This window comes from Rhodamnia argentea, chromosome 1 (genome assembly GCF_020921035.1).
Source record: "Rhodamnia argentea isolate NSW1041297 chromosome 1, ASM2092103v1, whole genome shotgun sequence".
Taxonomy (NCBI): Eukaryota; Viridiplantae; Streptophyta; class Magnoliopsida; order Myrtales; family Myrtaceae; genus Rhodamnia; species Rhodamnia argentea.
Genome location: NC_063150.1, coordinates 25931671 through 25950954, shown reverse-complemented (window position 1 = coordinate 25950954; position 19284 = coordinate 25931671). Strand labels below are relative to the sequence as shown.

Genomic DNA, 19284 nt, shown 5'->3' with positions numbered 1-19284 from the left:
CCAAATATGGAAACCATGATATTTCAAGCCGTTGGAGAATTGATTCCTTGAGTCTCGAGAGGCTCGAGAGATGAAGTGACAATATCCTCTCCACGTTTTTTATGACCCCAGCAAGAAACACCAGTATCGTTGGGATCACTAGCGACTTGTCGCTCGGAAATATTTGCACAAAGAGATGGACGACGGCACCAACTTGGAAGATGAGACCGAGAAGGTGCCGTCCCCAAAGTGAATTGTCTTCCAAAGAAAAGGCAGTGATGGTGTCCGGACCGCCAAGATGTAGCAAGAGAAATGATGCCCACAATGCCCGAAGTGATATATCTACTTCAGCCACATGAGCGCACGAATTGCCTTGGTTATGAGGAATGAGCCCAATCCCGTATACAACTACTGAGTCAGCCATCCAGTAGGGCCAACCACAAGAGGGAAAACTATGCGTCGGTTCGCTATTTTCTTCTCGAGGGATGCAAATAGAATGAGAAAGACTCAAGCGAGAGGCTCAACAGGGACGGAGCCTCGGATGTTCCATTTGTTCCACAACTCTGAAATAAAGCTAAATGCCATGCTTGAGCTTAGTTTGAACTTTATCCATCCTCTTAATATGATTTCGGCGTGTATAGGAGAGAATGGTGGGAGATGTCCTTGCTTATTTGTAAGAAGGAAGAAAAGAATCTATGCAAAAATCAATCATTCCGCGAATGAACATAAGCAAGGTATTTCGTGCATCAAATAGCAAAAGAAAAGTAACTCATTCACAATTAGTTCAGTGAAATGTTTGGTCAGATCACACATAACAAGCTACTTGATATTGTTAATGAATTAGATATCATCAAACAAGTTATATCAGTGTGTGCTCGTGCTCGCACATGATGTGTGGGACAAAAGTGGAGATGGTTACATAAAATGAATGGATAAAGCATTTGTGACAGCTCAAAGCTACGAATAGCGACAGACCGAAGGAGTTGGGAGAAGACGGAAAAAGTACATTCGCATCTCCTCTTTCAAGTTTGGAATCAAAGAACGAAAAAAAGAAAGAGAGCATATTTTCCTCACGCAAGAGAAAATTCTCAAACTGAAATTCTCTCTTCGGGTGATGATTAGTGACTATTTTGAAGAATTGAGCAGATTCATAGCAGGGATCTCTCATTGTCGGCATTGTGCTATTTCTCTGAAAATACTTTAATAATTAAAATTTGAGAGAGAGAGAGAGAGAGAGAGAGAGAGAGAGAGAGAGCTCTTCAGGACACAGCATACTGCATAGTTCCAAATTGGGCGATGATTTTCCGGAGGATATTCAATTAGCAGTGGATGATCCTGCGGAGAGAGGAGCTCCCAGAATGTTATGTTCTGGAACCTGTTGCTCCTAAAACTTCAAGTTCCGATAACATGTTACAAGAAGATTCACACCCTTACTTGGAGAATCCATCACTAGATGAAATGCTTGAAGTTGGTTCCTCCGATCTCTCTCGTCTCACGTAGAGTTCTCAGCCACAAATTTCAGAGCCTATGACTGGATCACCCATCCATGGTAGAGACCAAACTTGGGACGCTGCACATGTCGACGACCTTCCAGCAGCAGGTAGAACCAATATTCTTCAGGATAATGCACCGGCATCTGTAGATGATGGTGCATCTAGGTTTAGTACATTGATAAGTAACAACGATACACCGGTGAATTTTGCCAAGGCCACAGATTGAAACGAAAAACTGAGTAGGCTATTGCAGCAGTGTGATTTACTCCAGAACGTACTAGATGAAAAGCTATCTATGTACTTCTAGTCGGCTGGCTTTGGTCATTGAGAAGTCTTGGTTGTCGTTGGTCTTTTCTGTATCTTTTCGCTGACGTTAGTGTTCAAACGAGCAAGTAAAGAGTAAATGCCATTCTTGATGATATTGCATCGACTTCCCTCTTCTGCCTCGTGCTGAAGTCTTGCATATTTCGAGTTGAGACCAAAATAATTACCACCTAGTGGAAGATGGGAGCTTGGCATGGATGTTCCAACCCTGCAGATGCATTCGTACAACTAAATGCAGAGCGTGTTAAATTCGACTTCAACATCATCGAGTAAGTTTTGTGCTTCCGAAGTAAGTAAGTATTTGAAGAGCTTGCTCATTAACCACTAATGCTGCTCGTTTGATTAGATCATGCTAACGACATGCGCGTGGTGATGCGCTTTGCCTTTATCATGGATCTAATTGTATGGTCCATCCACCTCAACCCCTTTGGATACTTTTTTTTGTCTTGATGCCCCTTATTTGTTTATCTGAAGAAACAATCTATTCAAAAACCCAAGAAGGTAAAAGAATCATGAACCAGTCATTCCGAGAATAAACACAAGCAAGGTATCTAATACATTATATGGCTGAAGAAAAGTATCTCATCGATGACTACTCGATATGATAGAACCTTGGGCGTTCCATTTATTCCGCGGATCCAAAATGGAGCTAAGTGCCATGTTTGAACTTTATAGCTCATCTCTGTATAATTTCGGTTTGTATAGGAAGGAGCAGTGGAGAGTGCACGCACGCACAATTGTTAGGATGGTTTTTTGTTTGCTTGTCGGAAGAAAGAATCTATTCAAAAACCTAAGAAGGGATAAGAATCATGAACCAACAATTCAGGGAATGAACACAAGCAAAGTATCTTATGCATTACATGGCTAGAGAAAAGTAGCTTATTGATGATTAGGTTAGTGAAATGTTTGGTGATATCGCAGTTAACAAGACTCGTTTTGTTTTTTACTAACAAACTTGATACTATTTAACAAGTCATATGAGTGAACTTGTATAGGAAAGTATCGGGTCATTTCCTAACCTATTACCATAAAAATCATCTTCATTGGCATGATTGATGAGTCAAATGATGTGTGGGACAAAGAGGAGATGGCTTCATAGAATGAACGGAGAAAAGGATAGTCGCATCTCCCCTTTGAAATTTGCCAATTTCTTCTCAATCCACTTTCATTTTGCCGAGCCTTTCCATCTCTTTGGGCCAAATCAATCCCACCCAAACAATTTGTGCGCGGTGGTGTCTTCTCCTTCTGGAAGCTTTTCGTAGGAACCTCCCCATTAATGGCGCTAGAGTTATGAGGGTGTCAAGTAAATGTGACGAAGGTGTATGGAGAAGACACTATTGTTACAATTCATTCAATCAAGGAGTTGAAGCAAATGGAGCAGTTCAGACATTTTAGGCCTTGCTTCTCTTGTTATATTTTGGCAGTCCAAACATCATCACTACCTTCTATCCGGAGGACAGCTCGCCACAGCGGCGGCACCTACTCAATCTTATCTTCAAAGTCGGTGTCGCCATCTATGTCTTTGGGCAGATATTCCCCAGCGAAGAGTCGTTGGTAATACTCTCAGAAGTTCTATTTCTTCTTCATCGAAATATCTAGACCATAGAGTGGTTCATCCAACCAATGCAATACATGGGTTCATCGATTCTATGAGCCTTGGGAGACTCGAGATATTAAGCGCCAGTGTCATCTCAGCATTTTTTATGACCCCGACAATAAATACCAGCATAATTGGGAACACCAACGACTTCTCATTGGGAAATATCTGCATAAAGACACGGATGGCAGCGCCGACTTGGAAGATAAGACTAAGCAGGTGTCGCCGCCAAAGCCAACTGTCCACCGGGGAGAAGGCGGTGATGGTGTCCAAACCGCCAAAATGTAACAAGCGAAATGAGACCCAAAATGCCTGAATTGCTCCGGTTGCTTCAGCTCCACCACCGAATGAATTGCCTTGGTCGTGAAAGGTGAGCCCGATAGCAAATGCAGCTACCCAGTCAGCCATCAAATAGGCCAACCACAATAGGAAAACGATGTGGTCATTGTTAGAAATTAAACCAAATTCATGTATATCAACTTCCAAGACGCATGTACCAGCTTGTGCATGTATCGAGACCTATCTTTATTAGTTGAGCGTTTCAAGAGTCTTTTTGTATTTCGATGCGTAGTAAATGCTATGTATATACATCATGACTGTTCATGTATCTAGTGTAGATCAAGAGTCATTGTATTATGCCTATATAAAGGCTTGTCTTGTAACCATTTCAGTGTGGGTAAATCGATTGTGAATACAGTATATTGAAAAGCCACCTTTCGTCTCCTCTTCCTTGTGTGAACAAAGTTCCTTTGTGAGTGCTTGTTGAGTGCCCCACAGTCGATTTCTCCCATCAAATTGGTATCAGAGCTTCACGGTTTCGTGATTATGGCATCAACAAGCAACCTTCCTTTTCAGTATCCAGTCCTCACCAAAGAAAACTATGGCAAGTGGGCTTCCCGAATGAAAGCCATACTCGGCGCCCATAGTGTGTGGGATCTCGTCAACAATGGCTATGATGAGCCGGACGAAGATGTTGCGTTAACTCGGACTCAGAGGAATGCGTTGGAGAAGACTCGTTCGAAAGATCAACTCGCGTTATCAATCATCTTTCAAGCCTTGGATGATTCCATGTTCGAAAAATTCTCGAATGCTACTACTTCCAAGGAGGCATGGGAGATTCTTCAAACCACGCACCAAGGTGTTGAGAAAGTAAAGAAGATTCGTCTTCAAACTTTGAGAGGTGAATTCGAGGTAATTCGTATGAAAGAATCTGAGTCGATTTCTGATTATTTCACAAGAGTTTTAGCTATTGTCAATCGGATGAAAAGGAATGGCGAAGATGTTCTCGATGTTCGTGTTGTCGAAAAAATCCTGCGGTCATTGGATAAGAAGTTTGACCACATTGTCGTCGCTATCGAGGAATCAAAAGATGTCGATTCTATGACGGTCGATGAGCTCATGGGTTCGTTACAAGCCCATGAAGAAAGACCGAAAAGAAACAAGTCCGAACCGGTGGAGGAAGTACTCCAAACTCGGTTGTCGATCCGAGATGAGAAGGAACAAAGACGAGAACCTGTGCAAGCCCGAAACACTAATCAAGATCGAGGTCGAGGTCGTGGTCACTTTCATGGAAGAGGTCGTGGACAAAGCGGAGGGGAATTTGATCGCAGAGAAGGTGGCTACCAGAATCAAAGTTTTGTTCGTGGAAGAGGGAGAAATTCGAGAGGTCAACGGTATGATAAATCTAAAATCCGTTGTTATCATTGCAATAAATTGGGTCATTATGCTTCTGACTGTTGGCATAAAGAAAGTAGTGGAGCAGATGAAAAGGCAAACTTGGTGAATGATGGTGATCAAGTTCTTATGCTGGCATTTAAAGAAAATGCTGATGAAAAGAGTGATACGTGGTACTTGGACACTGGAGCAAGTAACCACATGTGCGGTCGGAAGGAGATATTCGTCGAAATGGATGAGACAATAAAAGGGAAAGTCTCGTTCGGTGATAATTCCCAAATTCTTGTCGAAGGGAAAGGTACGATTCTAATTCATCCGAAGAATGGAACACGTCAGTTTATTACTAACGTGTATTATGTGCCGAAGATGTCGAGCAATATTTTGAGTTTGGGACAGCTTCCGGAGAAAGGATATTCTGTGCACATAAAAGATCTTAGCCTTGTGCTAAGAGATCAAAATAATAGATTGATTGCATCCGTGAAGATGTCGAAGAATAGGATGTTCACCCTGAACATCAAAGATGAAATGTCTACATGCCTTCAAGCATGTGTAGACAATCCTTCGTGGCTATGGCACTTGAGGTTCGGCCATCTCAATTTCGGCGGACTCAATATGCTTTCTCGCAAGAAGATGGTGTATGGCTTACCGCATATTGATCATCCCGATCAATTATGTGAAGGATGTGTTATTGGCAAGCATTCCAGAACCAGCTTTTCGAAGGAGTCGACGTATCGAGGGAAGAAACCACTGGAGTTGATTCATTCTGATGTATGTGGTCCGATCACTCCTCGGTCATACGGTAATCATCGATACTTTGTTACGTTTATTGATGATTTTACTCAAAAGACTTGGGTGTTTTTCTTGAAAGAAAAATCGGAAGTGTTTGATATGTTTAAGTACTTCAAGAAAATGGTTGAAAAGGAGAGTGGTTATTTTATCAAGTCTTTAAGAACTGATCATGGAGGAGAATTTACTTCTGGAGAACTCAATTAATTCTGTGATTACCATGGTATTCGACGATTCTTAACGGCGCCGTACTCCCCACAACAAAATGGTGTGGCTGAGCGAAAGAACAAAACCATTCTCGACATGGTTCGTAGTATGTTGAAAAGCAAAAATTTGTCGAAGGAGCTTTGGGCCGAAGCTGTCGGATGTGCAATTTATTTGCAAAATCGATGTCCCACGCAAGGACTTGATGGTGTTACTCCTGAAGAAGCATGGACCGGGAGAAAACCTATGGTTTCTCACTTGAGAATTTTCGGGAGCATTGCTTATGCTCACATACCTGACCGAAAAAGATCGAAGCTAGAAGACAAGAGCAAGAAGCTTATTTTTATCGGGTATGATTCCTCATCGAAAGCTTACAAATTGTTTGATCATGTTACTTTGAAAGTTTATGTAAGCAGAGATGTGAAGTTCGATGAAGATGCTTTGTGGGAAGACAATCGACAAGTCGTCGAATCCGCTCGTAGTGATTACGTCGAAATGGGGCGTGATTCCGTCGAAATAGAAGACAACTCATCGAATCCTTCATCTTCCTTTCCAACATCATTTTCAAGTCCAAGTTCATCATCGTCAACTTCTTCAAATGGTGTTGATGAACCGATAGCACCAAGATCGAGAAGATTGTCCGAACTTTATGAAACCACCGAAGAAGCCCATCTTGTATGTCTTCTCATGAGGCCTGAACCACTTACTTTCGATGAAGCTGCTAAAGAAGAAAAATGGAGAAAAGCCATGGATGAAGAAATAGAAGCCATCGAAAAGAATCAAACATGGGAACTCGCACATCTTCCAAAGGAAAAAAAGGCGATCGATGTCAAATGGGTGTATAAGGCCAAGAAGAATGAGAAAGGAGAAGTCACTCGTTATAAGGCCGGATTAGTCGCAAAGGGCTACAAGCAGAAAGCTGGGATCGACTATGACGAGGTATTTGCACCTGTCATCCGAATGGAAACCATCCGACTAATGATTTCCATTGCAGCTCAAAATCGGTGGCCCATCTATCAAATGGAGGTCAAATCGGCATTCCCGAATGGTGTTCTTGAAGAAGAAATTTATGTCAAACAACCACTTGGGTTTGTTGTGAAAGGTCATGAAGACAAAGTGCTGAGATTGAAGAAAGCTTTGTATGGGCTTAAGCAAGCTCCAAGAGCTTGGAACTCCAGAATCGATGCTTATTTCAAGGCGAATGGCTTCGAACAATGTCCGTACGAACATGCTCTCTACTTGAAGCATGAGAAAGGTGAAGTTTTATTGGCATGTTTATACGTTGATGATCTTGTCTTCACAGGAAATAATTCCAGACTGATCAACACTTTTAAAGCGTCGATGGTGAAAGAGTTTGAGATGACAGATAATGGTCTCATGAATTATTTTCTGGGTATCGAAGTAAAGCAAAATGCAGATGGGATTTTTATTTCCCAGAAAGGATATGCTGAAAATATCCTTGAGAAATTCAACATGAAAAATTGCACTTTGGTTAATACTCCAATGGATTGTGGTGCAAAACTGTCGAAGTTCGATGAAGGTGTCGATGTTGATTCGACATATTATAGAAGCTTGATTGGAAGCTTGAGGTATTTGACTTGTACCAGACCGGATATCATGTACAGGGTCGGAATTGTGAGTCGATATATGGAGAATCCGAAGACATCTCATCTTAAAGCAGCAAAGAGGATACTTCGGTACATCAAAGGGACTATCTCTCTTGGCTTGTATTATTATCAGTCCGAACTATTTCAACTCAGAGGTTATTCAGATAGTGACTATGGGGGAGATGTCGATGACCGAAAGAGCACTACGGGTTTTGTATTTTATCTGGGTGAAACTGCTTTTACATGGTCATCAAAGAAGCAATCCAGTGTTACTCTGTCGACATGTGAAGCGGAGTATGTTGCTGCATCATCGTGTGTGTGTCATGTGATATGGTTGAGAAAGTTGCTAAAAGAAATCCATATGGAGCAAAAGAATGCAACGAAAATTTTTGTTGATAATGTTTCTGCCATTGCTTTGGCAAAGAATCCAGTTTTTCATGAGAGGAGCAAGCATATCGATGTTCGATATCATTTTATTCGAGAACAAGTCAGCGACAAACAAATCGAAGTTGTGCATGTGAAGACCGGTGATCAAGTCGTAGATATTTTTACGAAACCTCTCAAGATCGAAGTGTTTCGGAAATTCAGAAGTTTACTTGGAATGATCGACGGAAGAGAATTTGGTTTGAGGGGGAGTGTTAGAAATTAAACCAAATTCATGTATATCAACTTCCAAGACGCATGTACCAGCTTGTGCATGTATCGAGACCTATCTTTATTAGTTGAGCGTTTCAAGAGTCTTTTTGTATTTCGATGCGTAGTAAATGCTATGTATATACATCATGACTGTTCATGTATCTAGTGTAGATCAAGAGTCATTGTATTATGTCTATATAAAGGCTTGTCTTGTAACCATTTTAGTGTGGGTAAATCGATTGTGAATACAGTATATTGAAAAGCCACCTTTCGTCTCCTCTTCCTTGTGTGAACAAAGTTCCTTTGTGAGTGCTTGTTGAGTGCCCCACAGTCAATTTCTCCCATCAGTCATTGGCTATTTTTTTCTCTAAGGGGTGCAAATAAACCTAAAAAGACTTGAAGCAAGAGGCTCAACATGATGAAGCCGGATGTGCCATGTGCTCCATAGATCCAGAATGGAGATGAACCCCATATTGTTGCTGTGTTTGAATCTTATCGCACTCTCTGGTGTAATTTCAATTACAGCAAACTATATAGGACGTTGAGATGGTTCCCTACTTGTGACACAAGCAATGTATTTCTACACTAAGTAACAGAAGAAAAGTATGTCAACCATAGGAGGTGAGAGAAGAGAAAAGTGCATTCGCATCTCTCCTCTTTCAAGTTTTGGCATCAAAGAACATCAAAAATTAGAAAAGGGACGCCGTATTCTTCTCATGGAAGAGAAGAATGATAACAAGAGTGAATTAACTGGTTGTCTAATAGAACTCGAACAAATCTAGTTGTCAATAGAAACCAGATTCGTAGAATGGAAAGCAAAGTGAAGCTAGGCTTTCAGCAACAACCGAGGAAATCGGTCGTGGTTGAAATTGATTCGGTTGTAATCAATCAGGATTATAAAAATAAAAACCAAATTAAACTGACTTGTCTTTCAATTTGTTGGTACACGAAAAGTGATTCGGTTTTTACTTTCTCTTGAAAATTGAAATTTGTATTGTCAATGCAAATTATATAATAAATTCATCATATTAGCAAAATGGAGTGATTCAGGGATTGTTTGTCTGCACTCAGGTTATATCAAAATATCATCAATATTTCAAAAAAAAAATGTTTAAAATAATTGTTAAGTATTTACATGTCAAGATTTACAGATTGTGAAGTTTTCAAGGATTTTGGGTTAAAAAAAGTCTTACATAAATAAGAAGCAGCAGAAAATGAACTTATAAGATGATAAAGATCTAACATAATGAACAAGGATTTTATCAAGGACGATTTGATCGTTCCTTTCGTCCCATGCTAGATGTTTCTAAAATACTGTTTCAATGGTATATAAACCGAGAATAACAACACGAATTGAAAAGCTCGACTTGTTGATATTATTGATTAATATTTCATTTGAGAATATTCTGTCTTGGTTAGTCATTCTTTTGGTTCTAGGAATAGGTCCACTCCAATCTAATTCTTCAAAGAACAAAGACGTAATGTTTGTAATGTCTCGTGTTGTACTTCCGATGAGCCAATCCATGTTTTTGGGAAGACTGGATCGCGCTGTTTTCCGCAACTTACAAACCAGGAGATTAAACGATAATGATTCGATGCTTTCTAAAATGGCAGGATCCAACTTATCGAGATCACCAAAGAGAAAATAGGTGGAATTTTTGTAAAGTGTATGGGGGACTAATGTTTGTGGTCATGTCATAACAAACATAAGAATCATCTTCATTGGCATGATCGATGGGTCTGATATGGGGGACAAAGAGGAGATGGTTTCACAGAATGCAAAAGAAAGAGGCAGCATATTCTTCTCCCGCAAAGAGAAAAATTCCCAAATTGAAATTCTCTCAGGGTGGTGACTAGTGACTGGTTTGAGGAATTGAGCAGAAGAATAATTTTAGCATGCGACAGTGGGAAAAAGAAGAATTTAGCATTTTCATAATAGAGATCTCTCATTGCGGATGTTCTATTTTTTTTCTCTAAAAATACTTTGACAATCAATTCATGGCTAATCGAATCATCTCTAAGTGCGAAACTTACGTGTGACGAGCATGTATTCGTTGGTAGGCAATTATTTTCATTAGCGATGAATACAGGGGAATTAATTAGTTAAAAGTGATTAAAAGCAGAATATTTTAAAGTCAAGTTCTGGAGGACTTAGAAAATCGAGCCTGGGGCATAGAGAAATTGTCCAAAAATTATAAATCTATTACGGTTTTGCCAATTAGATCCTAAACCATTTAATTTTTTCAATTGAATCCTAAATCTTTTCATATTTTGCCAAATAAGTCCATTTGGACAATTTCGGCCGGAAATTGCTGACGTGGGCGCCGGCCGACCGACAATGCACGGTAGCGCTAACATGGATAAAATTTAATAGTATTTAATTTTTATTCAAATTTTTAATAGTTGTTAGTAATTTTTTTTTCTATTCTTCCGTTCCCTTTACTTTTTTTATTCTTTTTTTTTTTTGTCTTTTTCTCTTCCCTTCCTCCCTCCACTAGCCTCAGGTGAGGGCTGCCCTCAATTAAGGCCGGCAGAGCCCGTTGACTGCCGGTAGAGGGAAGAAGGGAAAGAAAAAAAAGAGAAAAAAATTAAACGAGACCAAAAGAAAAGAAAAAAAAGAATAAATAAATAAATAAAAATTCAAGAAAATAATTAAATTTTGTCCACGTCGGTGCCGATCATGCCACGTGTGATAGCCGGTGTCCACGTCAATGATTTCTAGTTAAAATTGTTCGGATGGACTCAATTGGCAAAACATGAAAAGATTTAGGAGTTAATTGGCAAAATTAAAAGATTTTTGATTGAATTGGCAAAGCTGTTCGACAAAAAAAATTGGCAAAACAACAATAAGTTTAGGATTTTTTGGACAATTTTATCCCGAGATTTTTTTTTAGATTTTTTCTTGATTATGGGAACTAATATTTACGGTAAAGATAATGGTCTTGATGATGCTCCTAAAAAATTATTAAGAACTAAATAGTAAGCTAAGCGCCAATGGTGTATTTAGATTCACGCTAAGTTTTAACTAAACTTTTAAAAACTAGAAACTTTCCAAACTAAAACATTTTATAATGTCGTGAAATATATCGACTTTGACTTGTTGAATTTCTTTATTTATGTTTTCTAAGATTAAAACATTCTCATCTTTGCAAGAAACACCAGCATCGTTGCGATCATCAACAACTTATCATTGGAGAATATATGGATGAAGACACAGATGGCATCACCAACTTGGAAGATGACACCGAGCAGGTGTCGCTCCCAAAGTGAATTGTACTCTAGAGAAAAGGCGGTGATGGTATCCGAACTGTTAAGATGTAACAAAAGAAATGAGGCCCAAAATGCCTAAAGTGGATGAATTTCACGAGTGGATGTAATAAGAGAGAGAAGTTGCACGAGTGGATGGATTGCCTTGGTTGTGAGAGATGAGGCTGATCATGAATGCATCTATCCAGTTAACTATCAAATAGGCCAACCACAAGAGGAAATCGCTGCAGTAGTTGGCTACTTTATTTCTAAGGGGTGCAAACAGAATGGGAAAGACCTGAAGCGAGAGGCTTAGCATGACGAAACCTTGGATGTTCCATTTGTTCTACATATCCAAGTCACAATGCGTCAATCTTCCCTCGCCCCCCCCGCGCCCACACACACACACATGATGTGGAGCTCTCTTTTCCCTCTAGGGTTTCCAAGACACCTAATAGTACTTCTTGACGGAGAGAGAGGGACCTTTCTCTCTCTCCCTCCCCCTCTCCCTCTCACCTTCCCTTTCCGTTCCTCTACCTCTCTATCTCCCCATCTTCAAGATTTTTACTTTTTTGGCTTTTCTATCTTACTCTATTTTGCGATTTTTGTGTGTAAATAAATTTCTATAGCTGATCTTGGATGAACATGCAGACTAATTTCACCATTTGTCCAGTCGACAGCCATCGAGAAAGTTGTTCGTAACATGACTTCACAAACTCTCCGAGATTAGGCCGCTCTCACCTACAGATTTTGATTTAAGTTTAGATCCAAGGATTTTACTCTACCGTACTAAATCTAAATATAGATTTGAGAGTCTCACGGATATTTGGTTTGTACTCTTTTAACATATTGATGTTGTTATTACTGTTCGGCGATGGTGATGAAGACGTTGAACCCAAACGTGCACCATAAGACGTTGCAAATAGCATGGAGATCCTAGCGTGTGCTCATCACTGAATCTGACGATTGGCTGTCGAACTTTTACGTTGACATATCTATTCTTAAAGGATGAGAGTGTGTTTTTAGCTACAGAGTGTGCTTTGTTATATGCTTTTTAGTATTCATTTTGTTATGCACTTATTTGGGATTTGATAGGCTTGCAATCCTTCTATATACCTTTCGAGTATAATTCTGCTTAATGAATGGAAATTTTCTTTCGACCAAAAACAAAAAACTTTGTCGCTCTTGTCTATATAATTTATGTTTGTACAAGAGGAATAGTGAGAAATGTATATATATGTATTGAGATAATTCCTTACTTGTTTGTTAGAAGAAAGAATCTATTAAAAAATTCAAGAAGGTAAAAGAATTGTAACCACCATCCATGAATGAACGTAAGTAAGATACTTCATGCATTAAATGGTAGAAGAAAAATATCTCATCCGTCATTAGTTCATTATGATGAAACTTCGAATGAAACATTCGTTCAGTATATCCCAAACGGAGCTAAATACCATGTTTTTGCATAGTTTGAACTTTATCACTCCTCTGTACATAGTTTAGGTTTGTATAGTAGGGATAGTGAAGAATGTACCCATACATGTTAACATCCTTGCTAGTTTGTCAAAAGGTAAAGGAATCGTGAACCAACTACTCCGCGAATGAACACAAGCGGGGTATCTTATTCTTTTAACGGCAAAAGAAATGTATCTTATGGACGAATAATACTTACTCTTTTATGTTGGGTTGATGTTTTATGTAACGGCTTGGGCCCCACGCACTTCCGCTGCGCCACTTTGCAAGACATTGTTCGCTTTGGACACATAGTCCTCACGGTTTTGTTCCTCCAAGCGTCGCCCATACAACGCTCGGAAAAGGCCTCTTGCAAGTCTAAGGGCACCCAACGGCTTATAAGGCCTTCCTAAGACCTCCTCCTAGGCAATATGGGACTAGGGATGAGTTGTGACAAACTTCTCCCCTCAAAGGCATAGCGTCCCCGCTGTGCCTTCTAGCACCAGCGAGCGCTCGCTGTGGCCCCACACGCGGTCGAAGGTTGGCTTTGATACCACTCCGAACGGGGATGTCACAACCCGAACCTTGCGAGCCGTCGACATCCCACTTGGCCACGCTTATGTATAGTTCTCTAGGATCCAAAGGCCAACAAAATAAAATTTCGCGGAAGCAACAACAATCTCCATACAGAAAACCAATAACACTACGATAACTTGGGATGGTAAAAACACACTTATGTACATATATACATAGTTATTACAAATCGTCAAACCTAGGGCTTCATGGGCCACTATACAAGCCTATGACCACCTATAACAAAAAGATTTCGTGGTCGAAGCTCGCTACACAATCAAAATAAAATACTCTACAAAAGTCGAGAGGCCAACTATCCTAGGCCTCGTCTTCGCTATTTGGCACAATCTCGTCTATGGCTGCTAGCTCGTCCTCATCCATCTCTGGTGGCTGCTCGGCATCCGAAGGCTCTACAACTTCGCCATCTTCTTCAGGCGCCACGATCTCTAGGCTGGGCTCCACGTACTTGATTTTCCTAGTTAGCCATTCTCATTTGGTTAGTCTGCTCGAGAGGGATCAATTCCGATTGAGATTAGACTAAAATACATCAATGAGACTTTTCATTTATTCAAGGCTTCAAAACGAGTCGGATTATAGGATGTCACATTTTATCATCGAATTGGTTTAATCTCAATTCTACTTGCACAAACATCCATTCCGCGCAGAAGAAAAGTATCTCATCCATGATTAGTTTACTGAAATGTTTGGTGATAGCACTTTTAAAATGGGATTATCCATTTGATCAAGATCAACAAAGGGAAAATTGATTGAATTATATAAAAGCATGAGTGGCGTATTGGATATAATTACATGGCACGACTAATGTTTCTGGTCATGTCCTAGTAAGCAACAAACCATAAATATCATATTCAAGTGCATGACCGATGGGTCAAAATGAGGCGTGGGACAAACACGAGATGGTTTCCTAGAATGAGTCGATGAAGTAGAAAAGTACCATCTTCCTTTAGAAAATTTGGCTTCAAAGAACAGAAAAGTTGAAAAAGGAGAAGCAACTTCTTCTCAATCCACACATCTCTTGGGCTAAATTAATCCACCCAAAACGATTTGAGTGCTGTTTATCCGAATCTCGTTGGATGCACAAACCTTGCATCCAAAGGCTTATAAAATATGCCCCATGGAGGTTTATAGAAACAACCAAAATGGGCTGTCAATAGCCAAACAAAGGTAAGAAACTCTCCACCTTTGCTCAGCCCCGCACATGTGCCTCCCTCTTGATATGACTTGCTGCATATGACGGCATCTCCACCCAAGCTCCGCTCATCACCTCCCATTTCTTTTCCCCGAGACTTGCCATCCGTCGGGCCAATCCGAGCTCCTCACCGAGCGCGGACATATAGAATTTGTGGGAAGGATAATCATACAATCTCTTGCATAGCTCTGTTGTATCCTTGGTCGCATCGCCGATGTGGTCCGATAGATCGAGCACCATGTCGGCTAATGTCATTTGGGCGACGCCCACCGCACCGAACACCATATCATGCTGATTGAGTAAAAGACACAGCATGTAGTCAGAGTGGATCTTATTGAATTCCTTTCTCTCGTTTCTTTCTGTGGGTTTCTCCATATTGTACCAGATTTAAGTAGCAATATGCCAACACAAAATACTGGAGTCGTAACTATCCTGGTTGACATACCTTAAAAGATCGTCGCCATCTGCACCCTCCGGTTTATATGGGAGAAATAGATCACCTCTACCCTCGTATATCTCCCTCACCTTTGTCTCATCAAAAGCGTACTCGGATTTACGTCTCACCTCCTTAAAGATAAAGATCCATAGATCCTGAATAGAAGGATTCTTGGACACCTACCTCATATTCGCAATCTTGAATGTTTCCCTCAGACCACAAAGTCCAGCGATTGTCTCGCTAGCTTGATGGAAACAAGAGATTATCTTCTCAGCCATAAGCCATGGAAAACGCTGAGATATTAGAAAAGCGGTGTTGCCCCAACTCTAATCATGCTTATGCAACTTTCTCGGACTCTCCTTCAAGAACTCGGATAAAAGGTTGCAAGTAGAGATGGATTTTGACAACCTTTGAAATATGAATGGTGTATCTAAGACATTATACATAGGGTTATCGTTAGGCTCTGCTTTGCATTTCGCGGATCGGGGCTTCCCGAGGGTATCCGTGGCGGATAACAACCCGTGGAAAATGAATTTATTTTAGCTGATCCTATGTTGTACCACTTGATTCCGGCAACGGTCCAATCGGAGAAATGAGCATGAATAGAGCTATCACATCAAGAGTTATCCCTCCGAAAATAAGGGAATAAGTAATATCCACTTCAAGTTCGTGGAGCCCGTGCTTCTTCAAGCGATTGAACAAGATCAAAGCAATTGCAAGGTCGGTGAGGCTACGAAGTGGAAAATGTAGCTCCACTTGGAACACATTACCGGCTAAGGGTGTCAAAAAAGCCCAAACGGGCCCGACCCGGCCCGGCCCACAAATTCACCAAAATTTTCGGCCTTTTCGGGCCAGGCTTCGTTACTATCCACGTAAGGCTCGGGCCGGGCGGGCTCAGGCTTTTTTGACACATACGTTTTCTTTTTAATTTATTTTCTTTTCACTTTTCTTTTTATATATTTTTTCATTCAACAGACTTGGCAAGTGATTTTGATTCTAAAAAAAAAAAGAATTCGACCCGACCCGACCCGACTTGGCCCAAAAAGTTGGGGCATATGTAATTTATGCTTGGGCCGGGCCGAGACTCGGCCCGACCCGGCCCGTTAACATCCCTATTACCAGTGCTTTCATGTGAAGCACTTCGTACATAAAATTGAGTTCGACTGATATCACCCTCAATGCATCCATCGCACAAACCTTGTAGAAATAATTTCGACTCTTTTCGCGTTCATAATTTTTTAACATGATGTTGATGTTGATGATGTTCGCGTTCATAATTTTTGAACATGAGATCTCCGATGAAGACCTGAAATATTTGAAAGAAGCAGTAAGCATGCTTTATCACAATGCTCTCTGCAAGCGTTGCTTTTTGTTTATCGGATTACCGTGCCCCTGGTGCATTGAGTTCTTCCTCCATCTCCAAATATGCGCCATGTATTAGTTCATGCCGTCAGAGCATTGATTCCTTCAGCCTCGGGAGGCTCGAGAGATGAAGTGACAGTATCATCTCTGCGTTTTTTATGATCCCAGTAAGAGACACCAGTATCGTTGGGATCACAAGCGACTTGTCACTCGAAGATATCCGCACAAAGAGGTCGATAGCGGCACCAACTTGAAAGATGAGACCGAGCATGTGCCGTCCCCAAATCGAATTGTCCTCCAAAGAGAAGATAGTGATGGTGTCCGGACCGCCAAGATAGACATGGCCACGGGCCGTGAACCTCCGATTCCGGTTCGTGGCCATGATGGAACCCGAGCCGGCCCTTGAAGGGGCGGTTTTGGTTCCGGTTCGAAACCTCCTATTCCGGACCGGTTCAAGGCCCGATTCCGGTTTTGAATTTAAAATTTAATTTTAAATAACGAATTATGAAATAAAAAAAAATAAATTATCAATTATAATTATAATCAAATTGTACATTGTAATCAAATTTGGGAGGAAAAAAAAAGGGAGAGGGAATGAGCTTGAACTTAATGAATTATTATTAAGCGCTTACATATCTTCTTGGGGACAGAAAAATCAAAGCCCATGTAGTTCTTTTACCTTTGATAACCCCAACTTACTTCATCGTCAATCGTCGCTACCCATTGTAGTACACGTGGCGGTGGTATCTCAACTATCATCATTGAAGAATTAGTTGTCTCAATCCAACTTTTTTTGTCGAAATTTAGCCTTTATCCAATCATGGACACAAGCTTGAGCCTCCATGGCATCCGGATTTAATCTTGAACGGCGGTCGTCCAAAATTAATCTTTCGGCGCTAAATGCTTGTTCAACTACAACTGTTGAAGAATGGGTTGTTAACATCTGTCTTGTGATGAGAGCAGGGATTGGGAATTGGGTTGAATGAGTCTTCCACCACTCAAGAATTTTGAAATATGCGCTGTGTTCAGAATCACGGAATTGAAAAACAATGGTTAAATAATTTTCTAATTCAAAAATATTACCTATTGCTCCCTTTTTATTTTTTTTGTCTATTAATGAGCAGATTGTACCCTCTACTAGATCTACTACTCTCCTCCCTTTGTGAGGCACTAGGTTGAAAAGATCCACTATCACCTAAACCATATTTACTACAAAATTCATTATATAATGCTATTATAACGTTTTTAACCTCTTATTGTATAGTTTTAATATCTACTGTTTCATTCAAATGTAAACAATCATAATAATAATCATTCAGATAATCATACAAACCATCTAATTTAGTACGTGGATCGAAAATAATAGCAACCAAATAAATAAGAGCAATGCGAGCATAATAATGTAGCCATTTTGCTTTCATTGCTATAATAGTCGGAGCTAATTGAACATCTTGCTCATATTCACAAAAAATACCAACAATGTTAACACACTCTATTACAAAAAGTTTTGCAAAGCCTTTTTTTGTTTTTTATAAACCCTAAAAAGTTCGCATTTAAGAGTAGTTCTCGGAACAGGTTTTGCTTATGGAGTACATGCGGTGTTGATAAAAAAATTTAAACCAAAATTTCCACCGGTAGTGAAAGGTAAATATTCAATGGTAACATATTGAGCTAATGTTTCTTTATAAAGTTCATAATTATAACGAAATAAAGGAGAATTGTTAATATTGGCATACTCGAAAATTTGTTGTTGCCTGGTGTTGATCCCCGCTTGCGTTGCATGTTTTTACGTCGGATGCCGACGGTATGTTCCAAAGCCGTCTCCTTTATTAAAATTGTATGATTTCGTACAATATTTACAGTTTATCTTGTACTTGTCTCCCCTTACATGTACCTTGTCGAAGTGTTGCCGTAAGTTGGATGTACTCTCCGGGGCTTGCCGTTCTGGCTCCTTTGCTGTCGACGTTTCTTTGACACCGGTAGGAGGATGAAAACTTTCTTGCGTTGCGATGTGCTCAACGTTGGGAACATAGTTGATATTATCATCTTCATCTACCCAATATATAAACTCACGAGGATCATATTGATCATGAGGTTGAGGATAATCGGATTCCCCCATCCCCATCGGGCTCTTTCCCCTGTCACCAACTCCGCTTCCACTTGCTATTTTTGTCAAAAAATTGAGCGGAAAGCCGATTCAGAAAATTGATAGAATTGAGCCGGGATTGAGCGGATTGAGAGAATTTAAGGAAATTTAAGAGAAATTGTGAGAAAAATGAAAGGGGAGAAATGGTATTTATAAGAAATTTAGAAGAAAAAAAATTGGGGGGTTGATAATTGCAACGGCCATAAGGGGGCGAAAGCTCTTTCCCCTTTTTTTGGGAGGCCGATTCCTAATTTTTTAAAATTGGAACCGGCCCATGAGCGGTCAAGCTTGTTCCGGTTCGGAACCACCGGTCCCGGTCAATGGGTCGGTTCCGGTTATTCCACGGGCCGGTTCTTGGCCCAAACCGGCCCGTGGCTATGTCTACACCAAGATGTAACAAGAGAAATGAGGACTATAATGCCAAAAGTGATATGTCTACTTTAGCTACATAAGCATACGAATTGCTTTGGTTATGAGAAATGAGCCCAATCCCGTATAGAATTACCGAGTCGACCATCAAGTAGGCCAACCACAAGAGGATACGATGCGGCGGTTCACT

At 40.4% G+C, this 19284-nt stretch overlaps 1 protein-coding gene and 1 long non-coding RNA gene across 11 annotated transcripts in view; one reads left to right on the top strand and one right to left on the bottom strand.

Annotated features, from left to right (window-relative positions):
* The window catches only part of LOC115728661 (disease resistance protein RUN1-like), a 1102447-nt gene that overhangs the window by 312245 nt on the left and 770918 nt on the right, over positions 1 to 19284 (top strand). The window lies entirely within an intron of this gene.
* LOC125313790 overlaps positions 1 to 19284 on the bottom strand; it is a 483189-nt gene that overhangs the window by 238351 nt on the left and 225554 nt on the right. The gene's annotated exons all lie outside the window — the stretch shown is intronic.